Source organism: Chiloscyllium punctatum, chromosome 31 (assembly GCF_047496795.1).
Source record: "Chiloscyllium punctatum isolate Juve2018m chromosome 31, sChiPun1.3, whole genome shotgun sequence".
Lineage (NCBI taxonomy): Eukaryota > Metazoa > Chordata > Chondrichthyes > Orectolobiformes > Hemiscylliidae > Chiloscyllium > Chiloscyllium punctatum.
In genome coordinates this window covers 4,681,827-4,692,197 of record NC_092769.1, presented here as the reverse complement: position 1 = coordinate 4,692,197, position 10,371 = coordinate 4,681,827, and the positions used below count along the sequence as shown (strand labels likewise).

Below are 10,371 nucleotides of genomic sequence, written 5' to 3'. Positions count from 1 at the left end.
GCATTGCCCTTTGATGTGAAGGGCAGTGCTTGTCACTGGCCACTCGGGTGTTTTCCTATTTTCCTTTTGGTGGAAATTGAATGAAGATTAGTGCACTTTGTGTCTTTCACTGAGTCTCACACCTGCACACACACGCCATGGGTGCTTTGGAAAAAATAAGCACTACCGCAGTTAGGCGGTAGTGTGGGGGTAAAAAAAAGCAGGAATGACTCTCCCCTTCACTGTTTTAATAAAAACAAAGAAAAAAAAATAAATAAAACTAGCTGTTCTGTAATAATGATAGTTTCCAAATCCTCACCTACCTTTGTCTCTTTGCTAGTTACTGGAAAGATATCAGTATCCTCCATTATGATGTCACAGATCTAAATGCTTCTTCTCATTTTCTCTGTCTTTATAGTCTGTGCTAGTTTACCTTTCTCATGTTCTATATTATTTTTCATTATAGCTCTTTTATGGCTTTCGGTTGACCTTTAATGTTTTCCCAGTTCTCGTTTTATGCTGTTTTTGGCCACATTGTACGCTTTCTCTTTCAATTTGATTTTCCCGAACAGCAACCCAATTCTCCAAGCATTTCACACACTCTTCCTTCTTGTGACGGCCCTCTCGAGCTGCTGCCCTGTTTTTCATGAGGCGGATTTCACATTTATGAGTGGTTTCTTCAGCATTCTGGGGCTGGCTTTGCAGGACTGGTGAAGATGCCATAAACATTCCCTGACCAGCAGTGGAATTACGAGTTGTACGGATCTGATAGGTTTGGACATCTCCAGCAGCACCTTGTACAAGCACTTGGCTGCCCGGCACAAAGATTTGCTGTCCATCAGGGCTCTGTGCATACTGTATAATGGCTGCTCCAAACTTGGCTGGAGCTGCATTGGTCATTGTTAGTGTCTGGAGTCCTACACTCCATCGTTACCATTGTTGGCCAGCTGAATTGCTCCCTCCTGTACAATAGCAATGTATTGTCCGCTGCGAGTCTGATAGATGGGTGCCTGCATCGTCATTGTAGTAATGGTTGAGACAGACTCTTCTTCTGATTTCTCCTCATCGATTTCTTGGCACACCGGGGGATCAGAAGAAAGTTCATTCAGGATTTTCCTGTACGAAGGCTGTCTCGATAGAATTTCTCCATGTTTCTGAGAGTCAGTCATGCTAAGCAGATTCCTGGGAGTGCTCATTTTCAAGTATAATAGAAATCTGAACAGTCTGAACTTGAGGGGACTGTATGACTGAGGACTGAGGTGCTTGGATTACTCCTTGGAATTGAAAAGTCTGCCCATTCGGCAATTGCACTGAAGTTACTGCTTGACTTGTTGTTGATTGGATCTCAGGCATGGTTACCTGCATGGTCACATTATATATTAATGATGTTGATGAAGGGACTGGGGGCATTCTAGCGAAGTTTGCTGATGATACGATGTTAGGTGGACAGGCAGGTAGTACTGAGGAAGTTGGGAGGCTGCAGAAGGATCTCGACAGTTTGGGAGAGTGGTCCAGGAAATGGCTGATGGAATTCAATGTGAGCAAACGCGAGGTCTTGCACTTTGGATAAAAGAATACAAACACAGACTACTTCCTAAACGGTGAGAAAATTCATAAAGCCAAAGTACAAAGGGATCTGGGAGTGCAAGTCGAGGATTCTCTAAAGGTCAACATGCAGGTTGAGTAAGTGCAGATTTAGAAAGTGAATGCGATGTTGTCACTTATCTCAAGAGGTTTGGAATATAAAAGCAGCGATGTGCAACTGAGACTTTAAAAAGCCCCATTTGGATTACTGTGTCCAGTTTTGGTCCCTACACCTCAGGAAGGACATACTGGCACTGGAGCGTGTCCAGCAGAGATTCACACGGATGATCCCTGGAATGGTAGGTCTCACATATGAGGAATGGCTGAGGATCCTGGGATTGTATTCATTGGAGTTTAGAAGATTAAGGGGAGATCTAATAGAAACTTACAAGGTAATACATGACTTGGAAAGGATGGACGCTAGGAAATTGTTTCTGTTAGGCGAGGAGACGAGGACCGGTGGGCACAGCCTTACAATTAGAGGGGATCAATTCAGAACAGAAATGCCGAAACATTTCTTCAGCCAGAGAGTGGTGGGCCTGTGGAATTCATTGCCACGGAGTGCAGTGGAGGCTGGGATGCTGAATGTATTCAAGGCAGAGCTTGATAAATGCTTGATGTCACAAGGTATTAAGGGCTATGGGGAGAATGCGGGTAAGTGAAGTTGAAATGTCCATCAGCCATGATTAAATGGTGGAGTGGACGCGATTGGACGAATGGCCTTACTTCCACTCCTATGTCTTACGGACTTATGGTCTAATTTGATCACTTTCCTCAGATACCCATTGCCGAGTATTCCTTTTCATATACTCCTTCCTTTTCACCGGAAAAGACCTTCGTCAAATCTGCTCATCAACTTCCCACCATAAAATTTTTGTTTCCAGTCTACTTTATCCAGATTCTCTCTCATTCTATTGTAGTTCCCAGTGTTCAAGCACAGGACCCAGTTATTAGATTTTATCTTCACACTCTCCATATGTATTCTAATTCAACCATACGGTGATCACTTCTTCCCAGGGGATCCCTATCTCTGAAGTCATTAATTATTCCTGCCTCATTGCACAGGGCCAGATCTTGGATAGCTTGCTCCCTTGTCAGTTCCATTCCATACTGTTCAAGAAAACTATCATGGATACACTTAATGAACTCCTCAAGGCCACATTGGTCGAACCAGCTCAGTCAATCTACATGTACATTAAAATCACCCACGATAATAGCTGTACCATTTTTATAGGCATTAGTTATTTATTTGTTTATTGCCCATGCCAATGTGATGTAATTATTTGGTGGCCTATACACTACGCCTAACAGTGACTTTCTTGTTAGAATTTTGACTGCATCATTCCTGTTTCTCCTAAGGTATGGCAATAACAACAACTACTTGCATTGTATGGAACTTTTACAATGGCAAATCTGCTCAGGTGCTTCATGGATGATCAAAACGTTGATTAAAGAGAACGATTTTTAAATACATCTTAAAAAGGAGGATAGAGAAGGTTAGGGAGGCTATTCCACAGACTTCTGCCCTTGACAACTCCAACTGTGGAGTGATGCAGATGGGGTGGGTTGGAAAGGGAACGTGCAAAGGGGAAATGGAAGAGCGCAAGCAGTGCATAAAGTCTTAAGGACAGAGGAGGTTCCAAACTCAGTCTGTCTGTCATAGAGAGTACGGCTGCCTCATGGACATTGAAGCACTGCAACAGATCCATGCATGTCATGACTATAGTGCTAAAAGAGATTTCTGCTTTCTTAAATAGAGTGACAGATCTTGGACTGTGGGCTTATGAAACGTCACTGATCTCTACCAAACATGTACGAGGTAGAGTCAGGGCAATAATAAGATGCTGCAACAGGAGGAGAACAGGTAACTCCGTACAAAACCCTACTCCTTCTCTTCTATTTTCCTCTCCAAAACTGAGGGAGATCCAGAAAGGCACCTTTATATCCCACCACAACACTTTGCCCCACAATCGTGGTATATGTCTGTGCACAAGGAAGAGTGGAACAGACTGTATTGGGACCCTGAAACATTTGGTAAAGACTAAAATCATTTGGGTATTGAGAGGCCCACCAAATTGTATGCGTTTTCTATTGTTTTTACTCGGTTCCTGACTTCCTTTGTTTTCCCTCATGAACCTGTTCAAAGTTGTTTTTACACACACCTGCACCATCTGTGAATTGAACGCTCGCCTCTCGGTCCAAGATTCGGGATATTTTCAAAGCAACACAACGCATCGACTCCAATTTCCCTTGTCCCTTAATGTTTCTGTTGCTGAGCGCCTCAATCAACACTGCAACTGGGAGGAAGGGGCGGAACTGGAGGACAGAGCAGCTTCCGGTCCTCCAACCAGAGTGAGTGAGGAGCGAGGCGAATGGATTCTTGGGATTGAACGCTTCAGGATTTGTCAGAAAGCAAACTGTTTTGCAGGATTGATCATAAGACCATAAGACATAGGAGTGGAAGTAAGGCCATTCGGCCCATCGTGTCCACTCCGCCATTCGATCATGGCTGCTGGGCACTTCAACTCCACTTACCCGCATTCTCCCCAGAGCCCTTAATTCCCCGAGACAACAAAAATCTATCAATCTCTTTTTTTTTGTTTTTTTTTTGTCATTTATTACAATTAGCATAAATTAAGAACATTTATTAAGGGGATTGGAACTATAACACAAACCTTTGAAATTGATTATTTCAAACTAAATTAATTCTACATTGTATTTAATACAGAAGAAAAAAACACAATTGTTTGAAAAGTACATTAAATATACTTTCAGTAGCAAATAAATGAAATTACTTGAAAAATATTTGTTTATTGTACTGTAATAAAAAATAAATTTACTGAACTTTATTTTAACTTTCAATCCCAAAATCTTCCAAATGTTTCCTTCAGCCATAAACAAAAGGCAGAAAATCTTTAACATTAACGGTCTGTTATGTAAAATCCATGTAAAGTCCATCTAAAGTTGTCAATCCTGAGCCTTAAATTACCGGTTTACGTGTGTATTTCTGAATATAAATTTGTGTTGGTGGCTGCACGCTCTCGTTCTTTTGAAATTTCCATTTCAATTTTGGCTTGAATTTTCTCCCAATTAACTTCTACCCCTTCTGCACACTGTAAAAATCTCTTGCTGGTTTCTTCTTTTTGGAAATCCTTCAAAAATTTCTTCCTGTAAGCTAGGACAGTATTAACCTTGGTCTTATATTTTACACTACATTGTGGAGCATTCTCACTACATAGTGGAGCATTAAACCCCTCTCATAACAATGTGAGGTATTAAAGAAATAGTTAAGATGTAACTGTGATAACATAGTTAAGATGTAACAACTCGAGTAACAAACTTATTTTCAAACTCCCAGAACGGTTGGTAATTTACATACCTGGCCGGTATGGTTAAGTTGGACCAAAAAATCTATTTGTATATGAATCAGCTCAATGACTGTAACTCGATAGAGCAATAATTAATGTATAATATTTCTCCCGTGATTCTGTGCAGGTATGAATATTCTCTATAAACTCACTGATAACCTCCGACGCACGCGCAGTGTCACATTAACCAGGACACGGTGAGACATGGAGCAGCTTTCTCCGGGTGCGGCTACGATCGGCTTCAGAGAGCGGCATGTGGGAGACTCAGTGGGAGAAAGGAGCGGAGAGAATTCACAAAACGCGGACATAGGTGAAAAAACCCGACAAAGACCCTCCAGGCCGGGATAAGGAGATGGTGGTCTCTGTCGGGAAAGCAGCCCAGGGTCACGGCCGCCATTTGTTTGAGGGAAGAGGGAGGACGGGCCTCAGAGCCGCCATCTTGAGAAGGTCAATGTGCAGGAGGGCGGGGTTATCGTGGTCGAGGACAATCGGAGGAAAGACCAACCTGAGATTACTTCACGAAAGACATGAATGCACCCGGTGGATTTTTCTTAACATCAGAAATTGCTTAATACTCACAGTTTTTTAATTACATCTTTTTTGAAGCATTTAATTCACATTCAATCATTTGCATTGGTGGGATTTGAACCTGTGTCCAGAAAACAGTTGCTAAGTTTCTGGATAAATTGTCTAACAATAATACCACTAGGCCATCACTTTACCTGCTCACACGTTGCGCATTCGAGTGCAACATGAATCAAAATCTTTTCTTCATTCACAATTGTTTGATCTTGCACTCTGGTGATATCCTTTAGTATCTCTCCATGTGGTATCCCTCACTGTGTGGTCTAAGTGTTGCCTCTGTCAGTGTCCCTCGGTCTTGCAGCTACTCCAGATCCTGAGCCAACAGAATTCTCCACTCCAGAGAGACGATGGAGACTGGGATGTTCCAGATTTCTTTGCGACTTGTACCATTTGACATGTGTAGCCCTCACTGCAACAGTCTAATTTCCTATTCTGTCTATCTCTCTGTCTCCTGTAGGTAATCAGGAAGGTCCTGACCTAATAGACTTCCCAGCTGCTGGGTGTCTCATTCATCACCTCATTCAAGATGGTTTGTCAGCCAGAGAGACAAAATGCAGGGAGATCTGAAGCCTTCAATATATCCTGCAGTGAGGTAAGATCACTCACAGTGCACAGAGCAGAGAGCAATGAGAGGGCTCCAAACATCAGCTAACAGGACAAGACATCGCTATAGTGCTGGAGGGGGAGCTCAGTACAGACACACCCCAGGTTCAGTCACTGCCTTTACGGTAAGTTTGTTTTACTAAGACAACATCGGGAGTGTCACAGTTATCAATCAAAGCCTGTGTTGTCTTAGTGAGCATCAGTACAACAGAGGGGAAAACAGGCCTTCCACGAGAGGATGGGAATGCCATCTGGGAATGTTCTGCTCTGTGTTCCCTCTCCCACACTGTATCTATGGCTTGTCTTGTGGATCAGTGTCTTCAATCATTCTAACGTTAAAAACAATTCCTATCTCTGTACTTTCCTCCCCTCTCACCAATCACTTCACATGTTTGAAACCTGCTCTAGTCCAGACTACCATCCATATCTCTCTAACTTACTTCAGTCTCAACAACATGCCTTGTCACGATAGTCCACTCCCCCAGTAGCCCAAGGCTTAGGGTCTGTTTCTGTGCTGCATGACTCTCTGGCCGAAGTCATCAATGCTGACCAGGTTTCCTGTACTGAATGAGTTGCATTTCCCTGCGTTTGGCTCATGGCCCTTCAAACCTTCTCCTCTCCATGTTCCTGCACAAATGTCTTTTCCATGTTGTAACTGTTCTTGTTAATCTCATGTGCCCCTGGCAGTCCTTTCCGTATATGAACCGTCCTCTGTGGAAAATGATACCCCTCAGATCTGTCTTTAGGTCTTTGCTCTCGGTCACTCCTGAGGCCTTACCCATCCTGCTGTGGGACGCAACCTCTCCCCGGTACAGACTGCCCTTAGGCCTTAACCATTCTGCAGTGGGACACAATCCCTCACTGTTACAAAAGGCCCTCGGGCCTTACCCATCCTGCTCTGGGACACATCCCCTCCCCGGTACAGACTCCCCTCGGGCCTGATCCATCCTGCTGTGGTACACATCCCCTCCCCAGTACAGGCTCCCCTCGGGCCTTACCCATCCTGCTGTGGATTTGAGTGGGAGCAGCGCCTGAGTAAAAACGAACCCGGAAGACTACAGCTAAGATAAGACAGTTTGTTTTCAAATTACTTAGCTGTAGCGGGCAGCGGTGATTTTTTTATTCCTCTCTCTCTTCACAGAAAGAGCGGGAGCAGCAGGGGAAGTGACGTCTACCAGAAGGGCAGCCTGGAAGGACAGCAGTGAGTATATAAATCAGGAAGGCGGGTAAACCTGTAGTATCTCCCACCTACCCTCCTCCTCTAAGTTCCTTAACTGCACTGGTTTTTTTGTAAGGTAAGGATTTTCTATTTCTTTACCAGTGACTGGTTAAAAATTTACTTTGTTTGTGACTGTGTGTGTATAGATATATATATAGGGAAAGACTATAGCAGAGAGGTAGCAGAAAGAATTCTAACTCAAACTTGTACAAAGTAACTAAGTAATTAATTAACTAAGCAGAGATGGCTGGGCAGGTGATGTGCTGTCGCTGTATGATGTGGGAGCTGGCTGATCCCATTGTGAATGGCAGTGACCACATCTGCAGCAAGTGTTGGTTGCTGGAAGAACTCCAGATCAGAGTTGATGATCTGGAAGTAGAGCTTCAAACACTGTGGCACATCCAGGAGGGGGAGAGTTACCTGGACTCTTTGTTTCAGGAGGCAGTCACACCTGGGAGATTAAGTAATTCACATTCAGCTAGTGATAAGGCTCATCAGAGTGTGACTGTAAGTGAGGCAGGTAGGGGGAACCTCACTTCAGGAGTGGAGGAGCCTCAGCCCTTAACCTTGTCAAACAGGTACGAGATTCTTGCTCACTGTATGGATGAGGAAAAGGGCACTGGACAGGATGAGCCAACTGACCAAGGCACCATGGTGCAGAAGGCCATTCAAGAGGGGGGAGTTAATAGACAAGTAGTGGTTATATGGGATTCTATAATTAGGGGGACAGATAGTATCCTTTGCAAGCCGGATCGGGAGTCTCGCATGGTGTGTTGCCTGCCTGGTGCCAGGTTACGGGACATCTCCGACCGGCTTGAAAGGATATTGGAGGGGAAGGGAGAGGATCCAATTGTTGTGGTCCACGTTGGTACTAACAACATAGGCAAGACTAGGGTGGAGGACCTGTTTGGGATTACGAAGCACTAGGCAGGAAATTGAATGACAGGTCCTCAAGGGTCATAATCTCTGGATTACTGCCCGAGCCACTTGCCAATTGACATAGGGACAAGAAAATTAGGCAAGTAAACACATGGCTAAGGGATTGGTGTGGGAAAGAGGGATTCCACTTCATGGTGCATTGGCATCAGTTTTGGAACATGGGGGAAGTGTACCATTGTCTCCACCTGAACATGGGGGAACTGTCTCCACCTGAACCGATCAAGTACCAATGTTCTAGCGAAGAGGATAAATAGGGTGGTCACTAGGACTTTAAACTTCTGAGTTGGGGGGAAGGGAAAGTGAAAGCAACAGGGAGTATGGAATTAAATGGAAAGATAAAAAGCAGAATACCATGTGTCCAGGCGGATTTAAAATTGAGGCAGACTGGGAATGCCGAAAAAAGCAAGGATAACTTAGGACATCATATGATTTCCAATATCTCTAATGAGAAGAAAGTTAGCATTAAGCCACTTTACCTGAATGCTCGTAGCATTCATAACAAAGCAGATGAACTAATGGCACAAGTCATAGTGAATGATTATGATGTGGTAGGCATCAGAGAGACTTGGTTACGGGGGTGGGGGGGGGGGTGGGGGTCAGGACTGGCAGTTAAACCTCCAAGGATTTTCAACTTATCGAAAAGACAGGGAGGTCGGCAGAGGTGGTGGGGTTGCCTTGTTAGGAACAAAATTAAATCTATGGCACTGAATGACATAGCGTCAGATGATGTGGAGTCTGTGTGGGTGGAATTGATGAACCACAAAGCCAAAAAAATCATAATTGGAGTTGTGTACAGACCTCCTAACAGTGGTCAGGACCAGGGACGCAACATCTACCGGGAAATAGAGAAGGCATGTCAGAAAGGCAAGGTCACAGTGATCATGGGAGACTTCAATATGCAGGTGGACTGGGTAAATAATGTTGCCAGTGGATCCAAAGAAAGGGAATTCATGGAATGCTTACAGGATGGCTTTTTGGAACAGCTTATCATGGAGCCCACAAGGGAGGAGGCTATTCTGGACCTAGTGCTTTGCAATGAACCAGATTTTATAAAAGATCTTAAAGTAAGGGAACCCTTAGGAAGCAGCGGTCATAATATGGTAGAGTTCAGTCTGGAGTTTGAAAGAGAGAAGGCAAAATCGGATGTAATGGTGTTACAGTTAAATAAAGGTAATTACGAAGGCATGAGAGAGGAACTGACAAAAATAGACTGGAAGCAGAGGCTAGCGGGGAAGACAGTAGAATAAAAATGGCAGGAGTTTGTGGGTATAATTGAGGACACTTTAGAGGTTCATTCCCAAGAAAAGAAAGATTATCTGGGGAGGGATTAGACAGCCATGGCTGACAAAGGAAGTCAGGAAATTTATTAAAGAAAAAGAGAGTTCCTATAAAGTGGCCAAGAGCAGTGGGAAATCAGAAGATTGGGAAGGCTACAAAAACAAACAGAGGATACCAAAGGGAGTAATAAGAAAGGAGAGGATCAAATATGAAGGTAGGCTAGCCAGTAATATTAGAAATGATATTAAAGTTTCTTTCAATATATAAGAAACAAATGACAGGCAAAAGTAGATATTGGGCCACTTCAAACTGATGTTGGAAGGCTCGTGATGAGAGATAAGGAAATAGCAGGAGAAATTAATAAGTACTTTGCGTCAGTTTTCACAGTGGATGACATGAGCATTTTCCAAATTTAAAGGGAGTCAGGGGGCTGAGTTGAGTATGGTTGCCATTACAAAAGAGATAGTGCGAGAAAAGCTAAAAAGTCCTAAAATTGATAAATCTCCTGGCCCCGATGGGATACATTATGGAGTTCTGAGAGAGGTGGCTGAGGAAATAGCGGAGGCATTGGTTGAGATCTTTCAAGAGTCAATGGAGTTCGGGAAAGTCCCAAATGATTGGAGGATTGCTGTTGTAACCCCATTGTTCAAGAAAGCATCAAGACAAAAGATGGAAAATTATAGGCCAATTAGCCTAACCTCGGTTGTTGGTAAAATTCTAGAATCCATAATTAAGGATGAGGTTTCTAAATTCTTCGAGCAGAGTCCGATTAGAACAATTCAACATGGATGTAGTAAGGGGAGGTCATGCCTGACA

At 43.6% G+C, this 10,371-nt stretch overlaps 1 pseudogene; it reads right to left on the bottom strand.

Annotated features, from left to right (window-relative positions):
- Nucleotides 1-450: 450 nt before the first annotated feature.
- Nucleotides 451-1,332, bottom strand: LOC140456854 (cyclic AMP-responsive element-binding protein 1 pseudogene; annotated as a pseudogene).
- Nucleotides 1,333-10,371: the final 9,039 nt, after the last annotated feature.